General features: G+C 44.6%; 1 protein-coding gene across 14 annotated transcripts in view; it reads left to right on the forward strand.

The window, feature by feature from the left end:
- The window catches only part of Pcbp3 (poly(rC) binding protein 3), a 170,364-nt gene that overhangs the window by 12,406 nt on the left and 137,084 nt on the right, over nt 1-20,874 (forward strand). The gene's annotated exons all lie outside the window — the stretch shown is intronic.

Consider the following 20,874-nt stretch of genomic DNA (forward strand, 5'->3'; position numbering starts at 1 on the left):
GTGCAGAGACCAAAGTGGTGTCAGAGCCACTATTGGATCTGGAGCCCAGCTTCTGAATGAGTGATTGACAAGAGAAGGAAGACCATCCTGTGTTAGAGACAGCAAGGCTGACCAGGGGACCAGAGGTGTTCCTGAAGTGTTCCAGCTGTGTCCAGCTGAGTGTTGGCACACTTTTGCCCTGAGTAAGGTTGGCCCTGGTGTGTGACTGAGGGTGTGGAGAGGAGTGAAAGCCTGCAGGTGATAGCTCCTGGATGTTTGCAGTGGAGGTGGATGGAGGTCAGCAGGCCCATTGCTAGAGGACTGGCAAGCTGTACACTGGTAGTGGAAAATACAAACAAACATTCTCAGGGTGGTTCCTGAGTCATGAGTCCAAATCTAAAGATTGCTAGATTTTTAAGACAGAGTTATCCTCTTCCAAGTTCAAAAGTTGGTAAGACAAAGTGGCACCATGTAACAGCTAAGTGATGACCCCTTCATACTGATATCAAGACCATCCGTAGTGGCACATGCCTATAATAGGAAGAGAGGTAGGAACACTGACATTCAAGGGCAGCCTGGGCAAAGCCAGCTTGAGAACACTATCAAACTAAAAGCAAAACAACTGAGGGGTCAAGAGGCGAGCGTTTGCCTAGAATGCTCGAGGGCCCGAGTTCAGTCTTCAGTACTTCAAAAGATAAAAACATGTGGTAAGAGAAGGGCAGAGGTCTTTAATGCCTACAATACTTAAAACATATTTTTATTGTTATTGTAAAGGTGATATACAGAGGGGTTATGGTTACATAACTCAGGTAATGAGCACATTTCTTTTTGCACAATGTCACCCCTTCCCTGGTTCTCTCCCAGTTTTTCCTTCCTGTCCCCACCTACAAGTTTCATAGTTCATTTTCAGCATAGTTTCTAGTGAATACCATTGTGCGTTTGTTCATTCTTTGTTCTTCCCACAATACTTTTTATGCCAGAAGAATATTCACTGCTAGTTGTATTTTATTTTGGATATACGTTAAAAAAAAACAACAATGTAAATTATTACATTAGATGTAAAAGCAGGCAGATCTAGAGATCACAAAATATATGACTGCATTTAGGGTTTTTTTTTTTTTTTTAAATGGCAGTCTGGGGGAACTCTGGGCCTGGGCAGTGTCCATGAGCATTGGACTTAAGGCTAACACCCTGCCACTTAAGCCACAGCTTCATTTCCAGCATCTTGGTGTTTAATTGGAGGCAAAAGTCTCATGGACTTTCCTGGTGGGGTAGGCTTTGAACTTCTGTAGTCAGATCTCAGCCTTTTGAGTAGCTAGGATTACAGGTGGGAGCAGCTGGCACCCTCCTTCATTTAACTCTTTTAAGACATCAGCACCATAGTTTTAGTTCCCCGTCACTTTTGTGACTTTCCTAGGAGGCTCTTCAGCTGTGTGCAGCCAGTATGTCTTTGACCTTTGGTTTGTAGATAACCTCCATTTGCACCTCAGACCAGGGAGAGCAGACTGTACAAGTTGAGCCAGCTGGTTGGTGAGATGGGCCACTGGATGCACAATCTGAGATGATTTGGGTTTTGAGTTCAGCCTGACTCCTTCTGTTTAGACTTGAACTAGATCCTTATTCTTTTGAGTGACAAGATGGCTGTACCTTCCTCACAACTCTGCCCAAGATCCCTGGGGGTGCTGCCTTGAGCAGTTAAGGACTACCTCCATAGAGTTAAATCCTCTTCCCCTGTGTGGAGAGTAATCAGAGTCTGATCTCTTGGCTCAAGAGAAATATCTGTCCTTGGTGAGTATCTGTGGAGACGGTGAGACAAATGAAGACAAACCTGTATGGTGCTGAGTGCACAGTAATTTCCATCTCCTGCCCTAATTTAATTTTGTCATTATTAGGTTCATTTAAAATTTATTTCAGTATGAGAACACCAGAATTTACAGAAATCTTGGGCTAAATCATGACCTTTTCCTTCTGTACTCCTCATGGGCCTTGACTTCACCCGTCATTCCTCAGTCAGGTACTGAGCGGGCATTTCACAGCAGGAGCATTCATCATTGATGCCAGCGGGATGGGTGAAGGAAGCATTGCTCATTGACCATTGGCATTGGCATGTAGTTCAGAGAGTTTGTAACATGGAGTTTTGGCCAGGAATCCCAGAGCCTGAAAGTGAGAATTCCTGTGTCATCTCAGAGGGTGGCTGTAAGGAAACAGACTTCTGAAGGGCTCTTCATTCATACATGTGAGAAGCTCCAAAAATGCTGGGACATCTCACTTTTATGAATTTGTCTCCAGATGATTATCCGATAAGCACCAAATTTATGTACAGTAGATACTCATTACAGCATTTTTTTTAAAAAAAAGAACAGTTGGAAGCAGCCCAAATGCCCAATAATAGATTTAGTAAATCAGTTACTGTCCATGTAAAAACAGACACTACAACATAAGATGTAGGTTTACTTATGTGTGCATGTGTGCATTCTCATGTATGCACTGCACATGTGTGTACTTGTGCATGATGTGCATATGCATGTGTATTTTAACAGTCTCAGGAAGTATCATCAAAGCCTTCCAGTGTCTGTCTCTGATTCTGGGATCACTGCTGATCCTCAATGAATATATCTCTCATATTTTCAAGGTAAGGAATATGTATTTTCATCACTAGGAAAGACTTATTTGACAGTCTCATCTTTGAGTTTCAGGAAAAATTTTCTAAGTATAAAGGAATACAAATTATCTAAAATTACAGATAATTTGATTTTTAGAGACACATTTATTTGAATCTCAAACATTAAAAGGTAAAAAACAACTGGGTGTCAGTGGCTAATGCCTGTAATCCTATTTACTCAGGAGGTTGAGATCTGAGGTTTGCAGTTCAACGCTAGCCTTGATAGAAAAGTCCCTGTGAGACTCTTACCTCCAATAAACTACTCAAAAAAGCCAGAAGTGGTGCTGTGGCTCAAGTGGTACAGTGCTAGCCTTGAGCACAGAGAGGCTCAGGGACAGTGCCTAGGCCCTGAGTTCAAGCCCTGCAACCAACTAAAAATAAAAATAAGAAAATAAAAGGTAAAAAAGCTAGATGAACATTTTCTACAAATATTACAGGCATAAGCATTCTAAATTATTAGGAAAGAACATGTAATTGATGTTATTTTTTTTTTTTAAAAACCTGATAGGTAGATACTATAGTGAGAAAATAAGAGAAAATGTACACAGTTGCTATTTGCACTTCTGTGTGGGGATGGGAGATGCTGTTAGATATAGCACTTTTGCTTTTTTGTGCTTTATAAGCTTTCTGCACAGAGGGCAGGCATGACTTCTATGACAGTAAGGTCACTTCCTGCCATCTTTGCTGGGTCTGCCCCCTGGAGGCCTGCTGGCTGGGAGGTTAGGGGCAGTACTCTGCAGAGCCATTCCTCAGCCCTTAGTGGATCACCATCGCTGGAGGGGCTCTCTGGAATGTTCAGAAGATGTATTTTAGACACCTTCAATACACGGGTGAGAGCCAACACATACCCTGTATCTGATTCTGATGATGAGAGTAACTCACTCAGAAAAGTAGGAAAAGAAAGGGAATGCAAGCTTGAAAATGGTAACAAATACATGTACTGGTGTTGAAACAAAAAAAATATTTCATAAATTATTTGAAAGTTGATCATACATAAATTCTATTGGTATAATTTAAAAAGATTAAAACATGGCTATGTGTATGGGTGCTTTCATCTACTTGAAACAACTGAATCTTTGTTATTAAGTAGGAAAGTGAAACAAAAAAATGCACTGTCCCTGGAAGCAGACTGGTGTGTGTGTGTGTGTGTGTGTGTGGAAGGCACTGAACAGCTAGGCTTCTGCGTGCCCGACAGGATGGAGGCCCGTGGGGTGATGTGGCTCGGGCCAGGTTGACTGGGTGTGCGTCCTCCGGCCTCCTCAGGTCAGAGGACATCAGTGTTGCAGAATGCTATCTTTTGAGGTAGAGAAGTAAAGACGCTCACTGCTGACTACTTTCTTTGTTTCTCCTCTTTCTGCTGAGGCCGTCACAGAGCACGATAATTATTTAGAGCTGGTAATTGCAGTAGTGGATCTGTGGTAGGAATTGAGTTGAATCACCCTTGCCTGTCCTCCCCAGCACAGAAGCCCTTTTAAACCCAGTTACCCCACCTCCGCCTCTTGTCAGAACTGAACTGTGGGACTGTACTATTTGGAGAGAGTTAATGAGATGCTTGGTCCCAAGATCTGGAGAAAATCAGAGTCAAGGCCACCCTTCCCAGAAGTCAGATTCTTGCTGTGGCCTGCTTGAGTTTGGAATCTCTTCCTTCACAGAGACAGTCAAAGTCTGAGCTCCTGCAGACACTTATGAGCAAGAGTGTCCAGCCACCGAACCTCCAGTGTAACCTCAGATCCCAACATGAGCTTGCAAGTGCTGTCCCCGCTCCGCTGGCTTGCCTCGGGGCATTGCTTGCTCATCCTCTCCCAGCCTGGCAGTTCTGGAAGCTCCCAGTGCATGTCGCAAGGAGCCCCAGGCCTACCTCTTCCCCAGCACAGACTGAAACTGGTCCTGTGGTAGTGGTATCACTACAAGTGTGACTGACAGCGGAGCATTCTCCTTGGATGTGTGTAGGGTGCAGGGCAGGCAAGGTTGAGAAATTTGGTTCTGGGATTGGGCCTCTGGGTCTAGAACTCCCACTCTGCTTCCTCAGGTGCAGCAGCACTAGCTGCCATCTGTTGTAGGTTGGTGGAACAAAAGGATGGGTGGTGGGAAGGTAGAACCGTCCCTGTATACTGTTCTCTTGGTGTAGGCTCTGTATGGAACACTGCAGTATTCCACAAAACTCCCATGTAATTGGAAGTAGGAAATTACAGATAATGCAAGAAAGACAGTAGGCTTGATAGCATACCTGTCTGTACCATGCTGGAATCCCCTACCTAAAGTTACCTGCCACTTGTTTCTTTTGCTCTAGCACCAGTCATCTGTTTTTATTTCTATGTTTATTTTTTTGTCGGTTGTGGGGGTTGAACTCTGGTCCTGGGCAGTGTCCCTGCACTCTTCAGCTCAAGGCGAGTGCTCTACCACTTGAGCCACAGTGCCACTTCCAGTTTTCTGGTGGTGTATTGGAGATAAGAGTCTCATGGACTTTCCTGCCCCGGCTGGCTTTGAACCGTGATCCTCAGATCTCTGCCTCCTGAGTAGCTAGGATGACAGGCATGATCCAGCAGTGCCTAGCTGAGTTATCTATTTCTAAATACCATTCTAATGAAAATATTCTCTCATAGGTATGCGGTTTCACATCAGTGCTGGTGTGGGTTTGCAAACCATTCCAGTGTGCAAGCCTGATTCTGGGACTCACCTGGGTGGGTGCTATTGGCATCTCTCACATCTGGGTGCCTGTGCATGTTCAGTGCCTGGACCTAGACAGCTGGCATGTCTGTTGTGATTATGTATTTTCCTGTCTAATTACATTGTAAGCTCAGTGTCCCGCCCTGTCCCTCATCTAAACACTTTACTTCATTCTGTGATTGTGTATGGATGAGTGGCACTGAGGTTTGAACTCAGGGACTCAAGTTTTCAAGGCAGGCACTGAATTACCCCTCCAAGCTCTTTTCTGCAATGTTTGTTTGTTTTGATGGTCTTGGGGCCTAAACTCTGGGTCTGGGTGCTGTCCCTCAGCTCTTCAGCTCAAGGCTAGCACTCTACCACTTGAGCCACAGCGCTGCTGTGTGGTGCTGAGGAATCGAACCCAGGGCCTCATGCATGCAGGGCAAGCGCTCTACCACTGAGCTACCTTCCCGGCTGCAATTTTTTTTTGACATAGGGTCTTGCTTCAAGCCCAGGTATATTCCTAGGCACATGGTCATGATCTGTCCATTTTAGGTTTTTCCTTTTAGCTAGGATGACAGGCACGGCCATCCCGGTGTTCAGCTATCATTTGAGAGTGGGTTTGGTGAGCGGGGTGAGGATGGCCTGACCAAGATCTTCTCAATCTCAGCCCTCCAAGCAGCTAGGATTACAGGCAAGAGCTACCAGGGCTCCAGCACATTCTATGATTATTTATTTATTTATTTTATGATGAACGTACCTGCAGCTGTGAAGGTATGCAGGTCCTGAGCCTCCCTGCAAGCTTCTTCCTAAAGTTCACTCAATCCGCTAGTGTTCTGCCCCTCAGGGAGAGGACTCCAACCTGTGTGCTGGCCCTTACTTGGGCAGCTGCCGGCCTGTTCCTCATCTATTTGTGTGTACCCCTGTCCAACATGTACTGAGATCTTCCCTCTCACAAGCCCTCTTCCAGAACCTTGGAGCGTGGCCTAGAGCACACAGACAAGTTCCTTGTTCCTTGTCCACTTTAATGGTGGATGAAGAATAATAGCCAAAGAAAATGATGTAGAAGTACTGTAATTACTGTTCAGTGGATTAGAAGAGGACTACCTAAGAGTGAGCGAGGGCTGCTTGGTGGGTGATCGTGGGAGATCTTTGGGGAGCTGATGGTCTAGCTAGGTGACCAGGACCAGGTAGTATCCCCAGGAGGAAGAGTGACCCAAGCTAGGAGAGAATAGAGGGGCAGCTGGGGGCTCATGAGAAGGTCAGAACAAGACAACTAGACAGTGGCTGAGGAGGGCCAAACCTCTGTGCAGGAACATCTGTGTCTCAGCCCCATCCCAAGGGCTTACTGCCCAGCCTGGTGCCCAGGCTGTCGGACTGCAGGGAGCCAATCTGCTGTGGAAGGGAAGATGTGGAGAGGGGGGTGTCCCAGTTGCCCTGTGCGTGGAACTCAGTGGAGGAAGGGCGGGGAGGACAGTGGGGACTGAGCAAATGTACTGTGCATGGAACTCAGTGGAGGAAGGGCGGGGAGGACAGTGGGGACTGAGCAAATGTACTGTGCATGGAACTCAGTGGAGGAAGGGCGGGGAGGACAGTGGGGACTGAGCAAATGTACTGTGCATGGAACTCAGTGGAGGAAGGGCGGGGAGGACAGTGGGGACTGAGCGAATGTACTGTGTGTGGAACTCAGTGGAGGAAGGGCGGGGAGGACAGTGGGGACTGAGCAAATGTACTGTGCGTGGAATTCAGTGGAGGAAGGGCGGGGAGGACAGTGGGGACTGAGCAAATGTACTGTGCGTGGAACTCAGTGAAGGAAGGGCGGGGGAGGAGGACGGGGAGGACAGTGGGGACTGAGTGAATGTACTGTGTGTGGAATTCAGTGGAGGAAGGGCGGGGGAGGAGGACGGGGAGGACAGTGGGGACTGAGCAAATCAAATGGCATGATGAGTGAGGGTCAGGTTGGGGTGAGAGTGAGCTAAGGTTTTGGCCTTGGACTTAGGATAATACTTATCCAATCAGCTTGGTCAGCTAGGTAGTTGATATAGGAGCTTAGGGAAGGTTACAAGGATAGGGTACTAATTTAGGGATTATCAGTAGAGGAAGAATATTTACACCTGTGGACTTGCAGTGAATATAACCAGTAGAGCTGTTCAGAGGACCCAGGTCCATACCCAGGGAGCCTGTGGCTGGAGCTGAGCAGAGGCTCCATAGATGGAAGCCGCCTCCTGCCTAGTGTGGTTAGAAGCCCTGGGGCAAGCCTTACACCCTTCCTTCCTGGACTGTGCTCTGGACCCCAGCCACGTCTGTGTGCTCTGGAATGCTAAGCGTCTGCTCCTCCCGGCAGCCCCTAATAGTAGTTGTGTCTGTCTTGAGGTTTCTCCTGCCATGACATTCAGGATTTGGAGGACGTGTCTCCATGTGTGACCTGTATGCTTTTACTTCTGTAGTTGGCTCTGGTTGATCCACACAGTTGTCTCTCTAGCTCCTTGCCAGACAGTTTTTGGTATACTTTGCTGAAGTATCTGATAAAGTGCTAATTTTCAAAATCATGCTGTTTTGTGTCTATGGTAGTTTCTATTTATTACTGTTGATATTGGTAGCTTTCATTTTCCTTTTTGTTTCTGATCAGTGTAGCTGAATGGTGATTATTTTTTATTATTGATTTGATTAAAGAACTAATGCTTAGTTTCATTAATATTTTGTTTTTTTTCAACCTCACTGATTTCTATTCTATTTCCTTTTGTTTACTTTGCTCTTTTTGTTAAGCTTACACAATTCATTTCTCTTTTTTCCTTAAATAGCTCCCAGCTTCTTTATTTTTTTAAGCAAATTTTATGTAATGTATTTTAAAGATATTTAACATGTGATATATGATTTTATAGGATCATATGGTTAGGAGAAAGGTAGGTTTTGTTTATTTGTTTGTTTTTTGGTATCAGTCCTGGACCTGGGCATTGTCCTTGAGCTTTTTGCACAAGTTAGAGCTTTATCTCTTGAGCCACAGCTCCACTTCTGGCTTTTTGGTGGTTAATTGGACATAAGAGTCTCACATACTTTTTTGCCTAGACTGGCTTCAACATGTGATCTTGAGAGCTCAGCCTCCTGAGTAGTTTAGGATTACAGGCTCGGGCCACTAGTGCCCAGCAGAAAGGTTTTTATAGTGAAGCAAATGAACATATCTATCCTTTCATAGTCATCTTTTTATTTGTTTTTGTGGCAAGAACAGATAATGAATAGACTTCAATTTTTTTTTTTTTTGGTGTTGCTAGGGTTTGAACTCAGCCTTGTACTTGCAAGGCTGTCTTGTCTTTTACTGATTATTTTTGAAATAGGGCCTCAATGCCTTGCCGGCCATGTTCTTGAATATAGATCTGCCGATTTTAGGCTTCTTGTAGTTGCTGGGATGACAGATGCATTCAGTTTCCATCCACTGATATGGTCGTTTGGATTTTTCTGACTTAGAATCGTGGCCTTCCCAATTTCAGCCTCTTATGTAGCATAGGATGACAGGTATGTGCCATTACACCCAGGTATGGGTTGAAAAAGGGTCTTGAAAACTTTCCCATGTGGGCTAGCCTCTAGTGATCCTCCTGTTCTCACCCTCCCAAGTAGACAGAATTATATGCACAAGCCACCATGCCTGTCAGTATGTCTGTCTGTATGTTTATTTGTTTTTCTCTTTGTTTTTCTTTCTTTCTTTTTTGTTTCTGTAGCTAATTTTAATATTTCCTTTTTAAGTAGCCAGTTCTCAAACCTTGGTTTAATTTTCTGCCTATTTTCTTTTGGATCAGGATTATTAATTCTTAGATTTATGTATTAGTTTATAATTTTTACCAGTTTTGTGCCATGATTTCTTAAAGTGTGTTTTTGTCTTTTAGCCTTCCCTTTTGGGCATCCAATTACAATATATCACTTTTGGGGGGAGAGGGAAGTTTTATCTTTGTGCTTCATTTTAGATAAACAAATTATTCCATCTATATGTCACCTCATCTTTTCTGTGGTGTCTAATGTGATGCTAATCCCACGCCATCCTTTTTTTTTTTCCTGGTGCTTGAATTCAGGGCCTGGGCACTTTCCTAGGGCTTCTTTTGCTCAAGGTTAGCCCCTTGTCACTGAGCCACAGTGCCACTTCCAGATTTTTCTGAGTGGTTTATTGGAGAGAAGAGTCTCACGACTTTTCTGCTCAGGCTGGCTTTAAACCACGATCCTCAGATCTCAGTATCCTGAGTAGCTCCCTACCACTTCCTGCAGACTCAAGGGTATTTGAGCATCTACTCCAGCTTCAGTGAGGTGGATTGTGGGTAGGTAAGGTTTGGGGGAGTCTGACCCTCAGCTTTTATCAAGACTTTTATGTTTCATCACTTGTTATGGAAACGTTTTCTTTGGAAACCCACTTTGGACCTTCCAAATAATTGACTTATGAAAGCTTTCTTTCAATAAATTATTTTTTGTGAAAAATTTTATATCTACAGTGATAAATTATTATCACTTCTCTCTTTGGATTTTCTACCTGTGATTTCAAATTTTAATTATTTTTTCTTACACTATTTGCAGGATAGTCTACAGAGAGATTGTCATGTGGTCCTATAAGCAGTGATTTTTCACAGTTCTGTCTTAAAGATTGTATCTACATTAGGCAGTCTTCTTACTTACATCAATTGATTTTTTGGGGGGCAGGGGGTCGGTCATGAGGCTTGAACTCTGGGCCTGGGCGCTGTCCCTCAGCTCTTCAGCTCAAGGCGAGCATTCTACCACTTGAGCCACAGCGCCACTTCCGGTTTTCTAGTGGTTCATTGGAGATAACAGTTTTGCGGACTTTTCTGCCCGGGCTGGCTTTGAACCACAATCCTCAGATCTCAGCCTCCTGACTAGGATTACAGGTGTGAGCCACCAGCGCCCAGCTCAGTTGATTTTTTTTTTTGGGGGGTCCAGTCGTGGGTCCTGAACTCTGGGCCTGGGCGCCGTCCCTCAGCTCTTCAGCTCAAGGCTAGCGCTCTACCACTTGAGCCACAATGCTACTTCCGGCTTTTTTCTTTTTGCTTATGTGGTGCTGAGGAATCGAATCCAGGGCCTCATGCATGCAAGGCAAGCGCTCTGCCACTGAGCCCCCTTCCCAGCCCTCAGTTGATTTTTAAGTCTTGCTTACACATGAAGCTGGCATCTTGCTGGCCTGAGCTCAGCGCTGGTTGCTTAGATGTGAAGCTGCCATCTCAGGACGAGTTTCTCCTCATGGCATGTGAGGGTTCTGTGCTAGCCCAGTGGTGTGTGTTTTCCTTCCCGTTTCTGCAGAGCCAGGATTTAAATAGAGGCAGTTTCCTTCTTCTCTGTTTCCTTTCTTTTCAGAAGTCAACCTGACCACAGGGTCCAGCAGGGGCTCGAGTGCCAGTGTTAGCTGGTCCCAGAAACCTTGTGCCTTCATACTTTGACCCAACAGGTCTGCAGGTCTGATAGTGACGTGTGTGCCCAGTGACCGTGATGTATGCCCCTAGCCAGGCGGGCCAGTGGTAGCTGTGGGGAGCATTGGCACCCAGAAGCACACTTGGCATTGAGCTCCTAACTCCAATTTTTCAAAATTTTCTTGAGATAATTCCTTTCAAAATTACGTTAAGATAGTTTTGTTTTTCTAGGGCTAATAAATGTTATTTTCTAAGTTTTCAGCAGGACACTTCAAAAATACAACCTTGATTCTCTAGTGCATTAAAAAACTTTTATTATTATTAAGGTGTTGCGCAGAGGGGTTATCATTTCGTAAGTCAGATAATGAGTACATTTCTTTCTTCAGACAAGGTCGTTCTTTTCTTCACTTTTTCCTAGTTTCCTCCTCCCAAAGTTTCATGGGTCATTTCCCACATAATGTATACTGAATAACATGGTTTCATTTGTTCACCCTTCCTTCCTCCCTTTCTGTGTCTCCCTTCTATCCCTCCCCCCAAAGGAAAAACCCCAAAGGAAAAACAAACACTATCAACACCAATAACAACAAAAAAAAACCCCATGTTTCCATTTTCTGGAGTTCATTTTGATAAATAGTATTTTAAATGTTCAGAGAAGTTAAATCTTTGGATTCATCTCCTAAGGCTCTCTTCCTTTAGTCTGAGTGTGAATGCCTAAGTCCTGTATAATTTATCATAGTTATATTTTAGATCTAGTTTCTACATAAGAGAGAAAACATGAGCCATTTGTCTCTTACCTCACTTAACATGATTTGTTCTAGGTCCATCCATTTCCCTGCAAATGACAAAATCTTATTCTTTCTAATGGATGAGTAAAATTCCATTGTGTGTGTGTGCGTGTGCGTGTGCGTGCGTGTGTGTGTGTGTGTGTGTGTGTGTGTGTGTGTGTCTCGTGTATTATTGACCACTCATTTGTTGTAGACTTCTGGGTTGTTTCCATAACTTAACTATTGTGAATAGTGCAGCAATGAACATGGATGTGCAAGTGTATTTATCATATGCTGACTTGTAGTGACCTGGGTAGATGCCAGGAGTGGTATGGCTGGGTCAAAGGGAAGTTCTTCTATGTTTTGTTTTTTGAGGAACCTCCGAACTGCCTTCCAGAGTGGTTGTACTAGTTTACATTCCCACCAACAGTGCCATAGGAATTCTTTTTCCCCACATCCCCGCCAACATTTGTTGTTTTAATTCTTGATGGTGGCCAATCTAACTGGAGTGAGACAGAAACTCAGTTGTTTTGATTTGCATTTCCTTTATGGCCCAGGATGTTCAGAATTTCCTCATGTGTTTATTTGCCATTCTTACTTCTGAGAAGTCTCTTTTTAGCTCCTTTGTCCATTTATTTATTGGTTTATTCATTTTGAGAGGTGTTAGTTTTTTGAGCTTGTATATTTTGGAAATTAGGCCTTTGTTGAATATATTGCTAGTAAAGATTTTCTCCTGCTCTGTTGGCTGTCTTTCTAGTTTTGTAACTATATCCTTTGCTGTGCAAAAACTTTTTGTTTTGATGTAATCCCATTTGTCAAGTCTCATTCCTAACTGCTGTGCCACTGGGATTCTTAAAGTTCCTACCTATTCTTATAAGTTCTAATGTTTCTCCTACTACATCTTAAAGATTCAGTCTTTAATCCTTTGATTGATACTTGTGCATGGTGACAAACAGGGATTTTCTACATATTGATGTCCAGTTTTCCTTACACCAATTATTGAAGAGACTATCTTTTCTACTGTATATCTTGGGTTCCCTTGTCAAATATCATATAGCTGTAAGTATATGGCTTCATTTCTAGATTTATTCTGTTCCGTTGATGTCTGGGCCTGTTTTCATGCCAGTTATCAAGCTGTTTTTGTATAATAACCCTGTAGTAGAGCTTGAAGTCTGGGATTATAATGCCACAAGAATTGCTTTTTGGCCTAAAATTGCTTTGGCTATTTGAAGTCTTTTGTGGTTCCATATAAAGTTTTGGATGTTTCCTCTATTTTGGTGAAAAATGTTATTGGAATTTTGATGGAGATTGTGTTAAATTTACAGATCACCTTTGGCAGGATGGCCATTTTCACAATATTAATTCTACCTATCCAGAACATGGGAAGGCTTTCCATTTCCTGATGTTGTCTTTGATTTCTTTTCTTTTCTTTTCTTCTTCTTTTTTTTTTTTTTTGGGTCCGGTCATGGGGCCTGAACTCTGGGCCTCGGCGCTGTCCCTCAGCTCTTCAGCTCAAGGCTAGCACTCTACCACTTGAGCCACAGCACCACTTCCGGCTTTTTTCTTTTTTGCTTATGTGGTGCTGAGGAATCAAACCCAGGGTCTCAGGCATGCAAGGCAAATGCTCTACCACTGAGCCACCTTCCCAGTCCCAGTCTTTGATTTCTTTATTCTGTAATTTTTACTATAGAGGTCTTTTGCTTCCTTGGTTAGGCTTATTCCTATTTTTTTTAAAGCTATTACAAATGGAATTGTTTTTCCAATTTCCCTTTCTCCTGTACATTATTGGTATATAGAAAGGTTAGTGATTTTTGTGGGTTGATTTTGTATCTTATTACTTTGGCAAAGTTATTGATCAGCTTTAGATGCTTGAGGACAGAGTCTCTTGGGTTCTTTAGATATAGGATCATGTTTTCTACAAGTAGGAATAGTTTGACACTTCTTTCCTGATGTGAATCCTTTGTCTTTCTCTGGCTGTAATTGCTCTCAATAGGAGGTCCATATTATATTGAAAAGGGCTTGAAGAAAGTGAACATGGTGCCTTGTTCCTGATTTTAGAATGTTTAATATAATGATTTTAGAGTACATTTAATATAATGTTGGCTGTTGGATTTTGTCAAAGTCTTTCTGCATCTATTGAGGTGAGTATGTGATTCTTGTCTTTGGCCCTGTTAATGTGGTGTGTTATGTTTATTGGTTTATGTGTATTAAACCAGCCTTGCATCTCTGGTATAAAACCCACTTGAATATAGTGTATACTTTTTTTGATTAGTTGTTGAATTTTGATGGTTAATATTTTATTACAGAGCTTTGCATTTATGCTCAGCAGAGAGGTTGGTATATAGTTTTCTTTATTTGTTGGGTCACTACCTGGTTTTGAGATGAGTATAATGCTGGCTTCATAAAATGTGTTTCTATTTCATGAATAAGTTTGAGCTCTACTGGTGTTAGTTTGTCTTTAAAGGTCTTGTAGAATTCAGCTGTGAATCTGTTGGGACCTAGGCTTTTCCTTGCTGGAAGACTGTTGATTCTGTTAACTTTTTCAAAGCACCAGCTTTAAAAATATTTTTTTTTGTTGATTCTATATATAGGTGGCTTTTTAAAGTCTCCAATGCACTGATTTTTCACTAATCTTTACTATTTCTCGCCCTCTAGAAGTTTTGGTTTTGTTTTGTTCCTGTTTTTCTAGAAGCTTTAGTTATACCATGAGGTTATTTACTTGAGCTATTTCTGTTTTCTTTACATATATGCTTAGACCTATGACCTTTTTTTTTCTCAAAACTGCTCTTGCTGTATCCCAGGGGGTTTGGTTGGATATGTTTTCATTTTCACTGGATTGTAGTTACTTTCTGTTCCTTTATTCAGTGACCCACCTGTTACTCAGTCTTCATGTATTTCGGTGTTTTCTGTGGTATCTTTTGCTGTTGAGAGCTACTCTAATTCCATTGTATTTGCTCAGATTTGTTGAATGTCCTAGAATATGATATACTTCGGAAAAGGTTCCATGGGCTGCTGAGAAGAATGTGAATTGTGTGGTTGTGGGGTGAAATACTCTGTTGGATCACGGCGTGTGCCACCAACGCCCAGCTTTGATCTGCCCATTCTTGAATGTCCGTTTGGTATGTTCTGAGTGTTTTTTCCATGCTTTTGACATTTTGTTCTAATTCCTCTGCTTTATCTTCAACTCCTGACACTCTGTTTTCTACTTCACTTGTTCTATTGCCTGTGCTTTCTGCCTCCGAGCTCTTTGTTAACATTAATTCTCATGCCCTTTGTTGAAGTTTTCATGCTGTATATCTGCTTGTCAATTTCATTCATTAGGTGTGTAAAGTTCATGTCGTTTTGTTGATGTTGTCTTGGATATTGTTCATTTTCTTGATCATTTCTTCTCTCTCTTCTTCTAGTTGTTCATGACTCTACCCTTTTATTTCTTTGGCCAAATTCCTCATCATTTCTTTAATGATTCTTCTGCTTCTTCTTTGCTTCTTCTTCATTCTCACTAGAGTCCTCCCCTGGTTTATTGTTGGTTTTTGAGAGTGGCATGTTGTCTTGATCGTGAATTTTGTGATCTTTCACTGTGATGTAGACATATGGGTTCAGGATTTGTACAGGCAGCTAAGATTAGGTTGAGTGGCAATGAGCTGTGGTTTCTGGGTTTCCCTTGTGATGGTGGGCAGGCTTTTGGGTCCAGCTGGGTGCTGTCCCCAGCACTGTGTGAGATGGTGTCACCTGTGGGGGTGTCCCCGCTGGGCACAAGCCTCGGCACTGTAGGTAGCTGGCTGTGGCCCACCTAGAGATGCCTGGGCGGGCCCTTTGGACTCAACAAGGCACAGACCCTGCTGCTGTGGGCGGCTGGTGGTGTCCCTCGCATGGGCAGGCTGAGAGGGGACCCATGGTGGAGGTGGTGCATGCGTGGGGCCAGTGGTTTACTGGGGTCTGTTCGGTGGGGCACCCTTCCCGACAGCCTCGCACAGGTTGGAGGGCGCAGGAAGGCTGCTGAGGCGCGCTGGGACGCCCTCTCTGGCCGCTGTCGGCCGGGGAGGGCAGGTGCTCCCGGCTGGGCATGCACTGCTCCTGGTGTTGGAAGGCCTGCTGAGTCCGGTAGCAACCATGGCAGCCTGTGGGGCTGCAGGAGGGGCAGGGGCACTCACTGCTCCAGAGTCAGTGGTCCCTCCGAGTCCGCTGCTGCTTCTGTAGCAACCTCGCGGGGTCTTTGTCTCTGACGATGGCGTTCCCAGTGTGCACTGCTGTGGCTACTTTTTCTAATTTTAAGACTCAGCTTCTGGATCACAGGTATGTCGTTGCTGTGTGCTGGGGAGGCTGGGTCACCCGTGGGTGGTGAGGGAAAATGGAGGAGGGAAGGAGGAAAAATCAAAAAGTTCTCTGGCAGGAGCCTGTGGCTGCAGCACAACCACACCGTGGCGTCACTTGCTTTGGGTCCTCTGTGTTTTTCCCTTTTTGTAAATGCTTACATTTGAATCTTCTTGGTTAGTGTCAAGCTCTGATCAGTTACAGTTTGTTTGGTGTGCTCTGTGGAAGTGGAGTTCTGTGCTCAAGACTTTATTTTTCTGTTTGATCAAAGGGAGCTCCTGTTCATTTCGGTTACTACTTTGCCATCTTGACTCTTACTGCTGGAAACTTGTTTTTAGCAGTCTTGGATGAAAAGCTAATATAGCCATGATAGCTGCTAATTTTTTTTTTTTTTGGTTGGTCATGGGGCTTGAATGCTGTTACTGTGCTCTTCAGCTCAAGGCGCGCACTCTATCACTTGAGCCACAGCGCCACTTCCGGTTTTCTAGTGGTTTATTGGAGATAAAGAGTTTCACAGACTTTCCTGCCTGGGCTGGCTTTGAACCATGATCCTCAGATCTCAGCCTCCTCAGTAGCTAGGATGACAGGCGTGAGCCACCGGTGCCTGGCCACTGCTGCTAATGTTTACAGAGTGCCTGTTTCTTACAGACAACCCTGATTTGAACAACTCCTATGCAGTTACCAGCTTGGTCTCCATAGTGACCTTTGAGATGCGTATTGGGCGTGCCACTGCCTTCCTGAGTCGGGGGGAGCAGAGGAGCTTGCTCAGGTCACCTTGGTTCACACAGAGACCATGTTTGACTCTAGAGTGCAGGACAAGAGGGAGCTGCTTGTGTGCAACACTGTTAGAGTTGCTGCGGTGAGCCTCCAGCAGGTTTCCTGGCAGCCTTGTGCCGCTGTGGGGTCGTAGGTCAACAAACCATACCAGGAAGTTCCGCAGGCCCAGCCCACTGACTTCCCAGAGTGGTCACCTGCCTCAGGGGGGCCACTGGCAAGGATCCAGTGGGGCTAGAGGAGAAGATGTGGTAGCAGTGACTGTTAGGGACCCTAGGGTTGTGTGAGACCAGCTCCCGGGCTGTGCGGGGTAGGGGCTTTGCGGTCCGTGGTGGACGCAAGTGGAGCAGCGAGCTGGCATCTCTTTTTCTCTGTGCTCGGTCCTTTTATTCCTTACAATTTCAAGCATTAATTGTTACATTGCTTCTTAGAAGACATCTTAATCTCTGCTGATTTGGGACTAACTTTATAATTGTACAAATCTGTATCTAATTTTCACAGAATTCTCAAAGGAAAGGCCTCCGATGTATAAATAACACCTTCTATGTGTTGTACCGCTTTTCCCTGGGACTTGGGTGTTGTCTTCATCCTTGTAGACAGTTGGGGAACTTGAGTTCTGACCTTTATTTCCTCTGGAAATAAAGCAGTGTGCTGGGCGGGTGCTACCCAAGCTCCAGCTGCCTATGCTGCACAGCCTAGTGGGTTCCAAGCTCGTGCAGGCTCAAAGCAGCCAGGCTGGGAGGCAGAGATGAACCCTGGAATCTGAGCCTTGAGACTGCCGCACCCACATGTGTTCTGGAGCGTTGCAGAGGCAGACTCAGAAGCCCCCCCCCCCCGGCCCCCGTCGCGTGAAGGCAGGAGCTCTGTGTAGGGCACCTGTGGCCTCCTCTGCAGGTGTGTGAGGGCCTCTTAGATGCCTGGAACAGGGCCTGGATGATGTTGATTGGGCCTACGCTCATTTCCTGTGGGAGCCCTGGCTGGTGTGCCCGCCAGAACAGCACTCAGCTCATCTGAACTGGGTGTTTCCCAGGGGAGTCAAGGACTTTGGAAGCACTTGGTTTACACCTCCACATTGCTGACTGTTCTCCTCTGCCTTAGAGGGAGAGGAGCCCAGCTCCCCACAGAGATGTGCAGCTGGGCCCTTCTGCTTCCCGTGGCGTCTGATTTTACAGGCGAGGAAGGAGTGCTCCCGGCCCCCTCCCAGGGCTGCTCTTCTACATGAAGGAAGAACTAGTGACAGTGAATTCTTGGTTCAGAGATTTTACTTGAGGCCTTTAAATATTGGTAATAATGAATTGCTGATTTGCTTTTTACATTTTTACGTCCAGATAACATAAAAACGATAGAACTGGACATTTTAGGCAGTATGAAACTCACCTCATTAGTGCAGGTAAGAGTTTTGCTGACTGAATAGGTCCCTTCCTCCCCTGGTCCAGTGTGGCAACACGCGCACCTCATCAGCCTGCAGCCGTTGCACACACACTGTCACACTGCTGTGTCTGTCCCAGTGTCATTCGATAGCCATGCAGTGTTGCTGGCTGACCACATGGTCCTGCTCCCTGCCTTGTAACCTTCTGTTCCAGGCCCTACTTGCCTCTGTCCTTCCCACATTCCCTGGCACATTGGCTATTTTAGGGCCTTCTAGCAGGCCTGATATTTCCCTCTCCCCCCTCCCCATCTCCCCAGGTCATGAGGCTTGAAGTCAGGGCTTGGGCACTGTCCCTGAGCTTTTTTGTTCAAGTCTATAGTGTTTTGCCACTTTGAACTACAGCACCACTTACAGTTTTCTAGAGGTTCATTAGAGATAAGAGTCTCATGGGCTTTCCTGCCCGGACTGGCTTCGAGCTGCAATCCTGAGATCTCAGCCTCCTGAGTAGCTAGAATTACAAGTGTGAGCCCCTGGCACCTGGCTCTCTCTCCTTTTTCAGATCTCCATCCAGTCAGCTGACGGCCACGCCGCTATGGCTCTGCCAGCGCTCCCTGACGCTCTGCCCTACTTAACACAGACCACTTGTGCCAGCACACAGAATGGCTCGAGCTGCTCTTAAACAAAACAAAACTAAATTTCTTTCCTTAATGCTTTGTTTTCAGCCCAAAGGTAAATTGAATTCAGTGACCTCTGCTTTCTCTAAAAGCCACTAAAATGACATATTTTTTTAAAGGTACACACCGCTGAGAAATTGAGAGGAAATAAGAGAACTTTGAAAATTGAAAAGGAAATGGATCAACTGATCGATGTAGCTGGTCTGAAAAACAAAAGGCTGAGAGGTTTATATGCGTCTGCAGAGATATGTATGGTATATATGTGTGTGCCTAGTGCTAGCACGTATTGTATGTGTGACATGTCTGCACATATTGGATGTGTGTCATGAGTGTAGTGTGTGCATGTGTATGAGTGGTATATATTTGGTACATGAATGTGTGAGTTGTGTTTCTGTTTATAATTGTGCTGTGCATGCATAATGTGAGAAGTGTGAGTGTGTGCTTTGTGTATGCTATGCGTATGGTTGTTCATGTGTATATATGTACTTTGGGTATGTATATGGTAAACCTATGTGCACCTGTGTGATACCTTTGTAGGTGTGGATATATGTGGGCACAGTTGTGACTGTGACATGTGTGTACAGAGATGAAAAATTTCACTTGCATGCGTGTGTACAGTGGGGGTACATATGTACCCATGTGGCTTACATGTGTATTCATTATGTGTGTGTTGAAGGGACTGATTACCTCTACCCAAGTCTTGGTAATAGTATTACCAAATTCCTCAGAATATTACCATATTCTGAAATGAGACATTGCAAGAAGTTGCTCACCATTCCACCCCTCATGTCCTGGGGGAACAGTTAGAGCCCTGTCTTGACGTTGACTTGGAGTTTGTAGGAACAGCAGGTGGGTGACTGAAGTGACTGAAAGTGGAGCTGCACTCGCCCAGGTTTCTCACTGGCTGTAGGAGAGGGAACGGCTTCCAGCATGGGTAGGTGGAGCATGAGTGGGCCATGGGAGCTGTCCATGAGTTCTAAGCATATTTCTAGTGTGTGAGCAGATCAGAGGGCTGCTGGCTGACTGACTGGAAGTTTGAGAGGAATTAGTAAGTGTGTAGATGTTCTGTGGTACTGGAAAGGTACAGCACTGGGCAAGGCTGATAGTTACATATTCATTCTTGAGAAGACGGGCGGGGGGGCAGAGGGACTCAGGAGAGTTAACTCATTATAGCATTAAGTGAACAGGTGATACATACCACTGTAAAGTCAAGAATAATGACAGAGATCAGAACTGAGGGAAGGTTACGGTACAGAAGCAACATGCAGTAGGGAGGGCTATTTTCCATGATAAACTTTGTGGAATTATTTGATTTTAAAAACTGTACTTCTACCCTCTTTGAAGAATGAAAAGCTATTTAGCAAATATTGTTAGAAAATATAGCTATGATCTTAGTGCCCCTGAGCGCCCTCCCTTTGCTTTTGCCAGAGTAGAGCTCAGTCCGGTCACCATTGCTTCTCCCCAGAGGGGTCTTGCCTCTCCCTGCACCTGTGCACCTATGCTCTGCCTCCAGTGTACAGACAGAAGAGTATTGTTCTCCTTAGGCCAAAGCTCTTGCAGCTCGGGTTGGGCCTGGCTTCCATGTGCAGACGCTCTCTCTCAGGCACCTTGACTGTGCTCTCCTGGCTTCAGGTTGTCCCTGCTTTGCTCCCCAACCCCATGTGTGAGGCCCTGCCCTTGCCGGTGCGCAGGTCTGTGTGTGTTTTGACATGGGGCAGTGCACATCACTGAGCTAGCGTCCAGCGGTAGTACAGTCTGTTCTGATATGTCAGCATTTTTACATTGTTGCAGACATTTTGCCTTGTGTTATTTCTTTATTGTATTTTTCCTTTTGTAATTACCAAATATAGGAAAACTACCGATTTTTTTATATATTTAGATGTGGCCATGTGTTCACATGGGTTTCAGATTTAACTTTGACCTAAATGAAGTCATGCTGCAGATGTCTGTTAAATATTCTTCACTGAATTGAAGAATTTTCTTGTTTTGCTATCAATTGTTTTCAAAAATTGAAAATGAGCCAGGTGCAGTGGCTCACGCCTGTAATCCTAGCTCCTTAGAAGCCTGAGATCTGAGAATTATTGTTCAAAGCTAGCCCAGGAAGAACAGTCCATGAGACTCTTATCTGCAGTTAACTAGCAAAAGGCCAAGTAAGAGCGTGAGAGCCTGAGTTCAAGCCCCAATCCTGGCACACACTCAAAAATAAGTTGAAAGTCAAAGTTATATCTTACTAAAGGTGTAAATTGTAGCTATTTAAGATGGTCACATGATTTTCTCCTTTTACCTCTCAATGTAGTGA

Source organism: Dipodomys merriami, unplaced genomic scaffold (genome assembly GCF_024711535.1).
Source record: "Dipodomys merriami isolate MVZ:Mamm:240054 unplaced genomic scaffold, mDipMer1.0.p SCAF_2, whole genome shotgun sequence".
NCBI lineage: Eukaryota > Metazoa > Chordata > Mammalia > Rodentia > Heteromyidae > Dipodomys > Dipodomys merriami.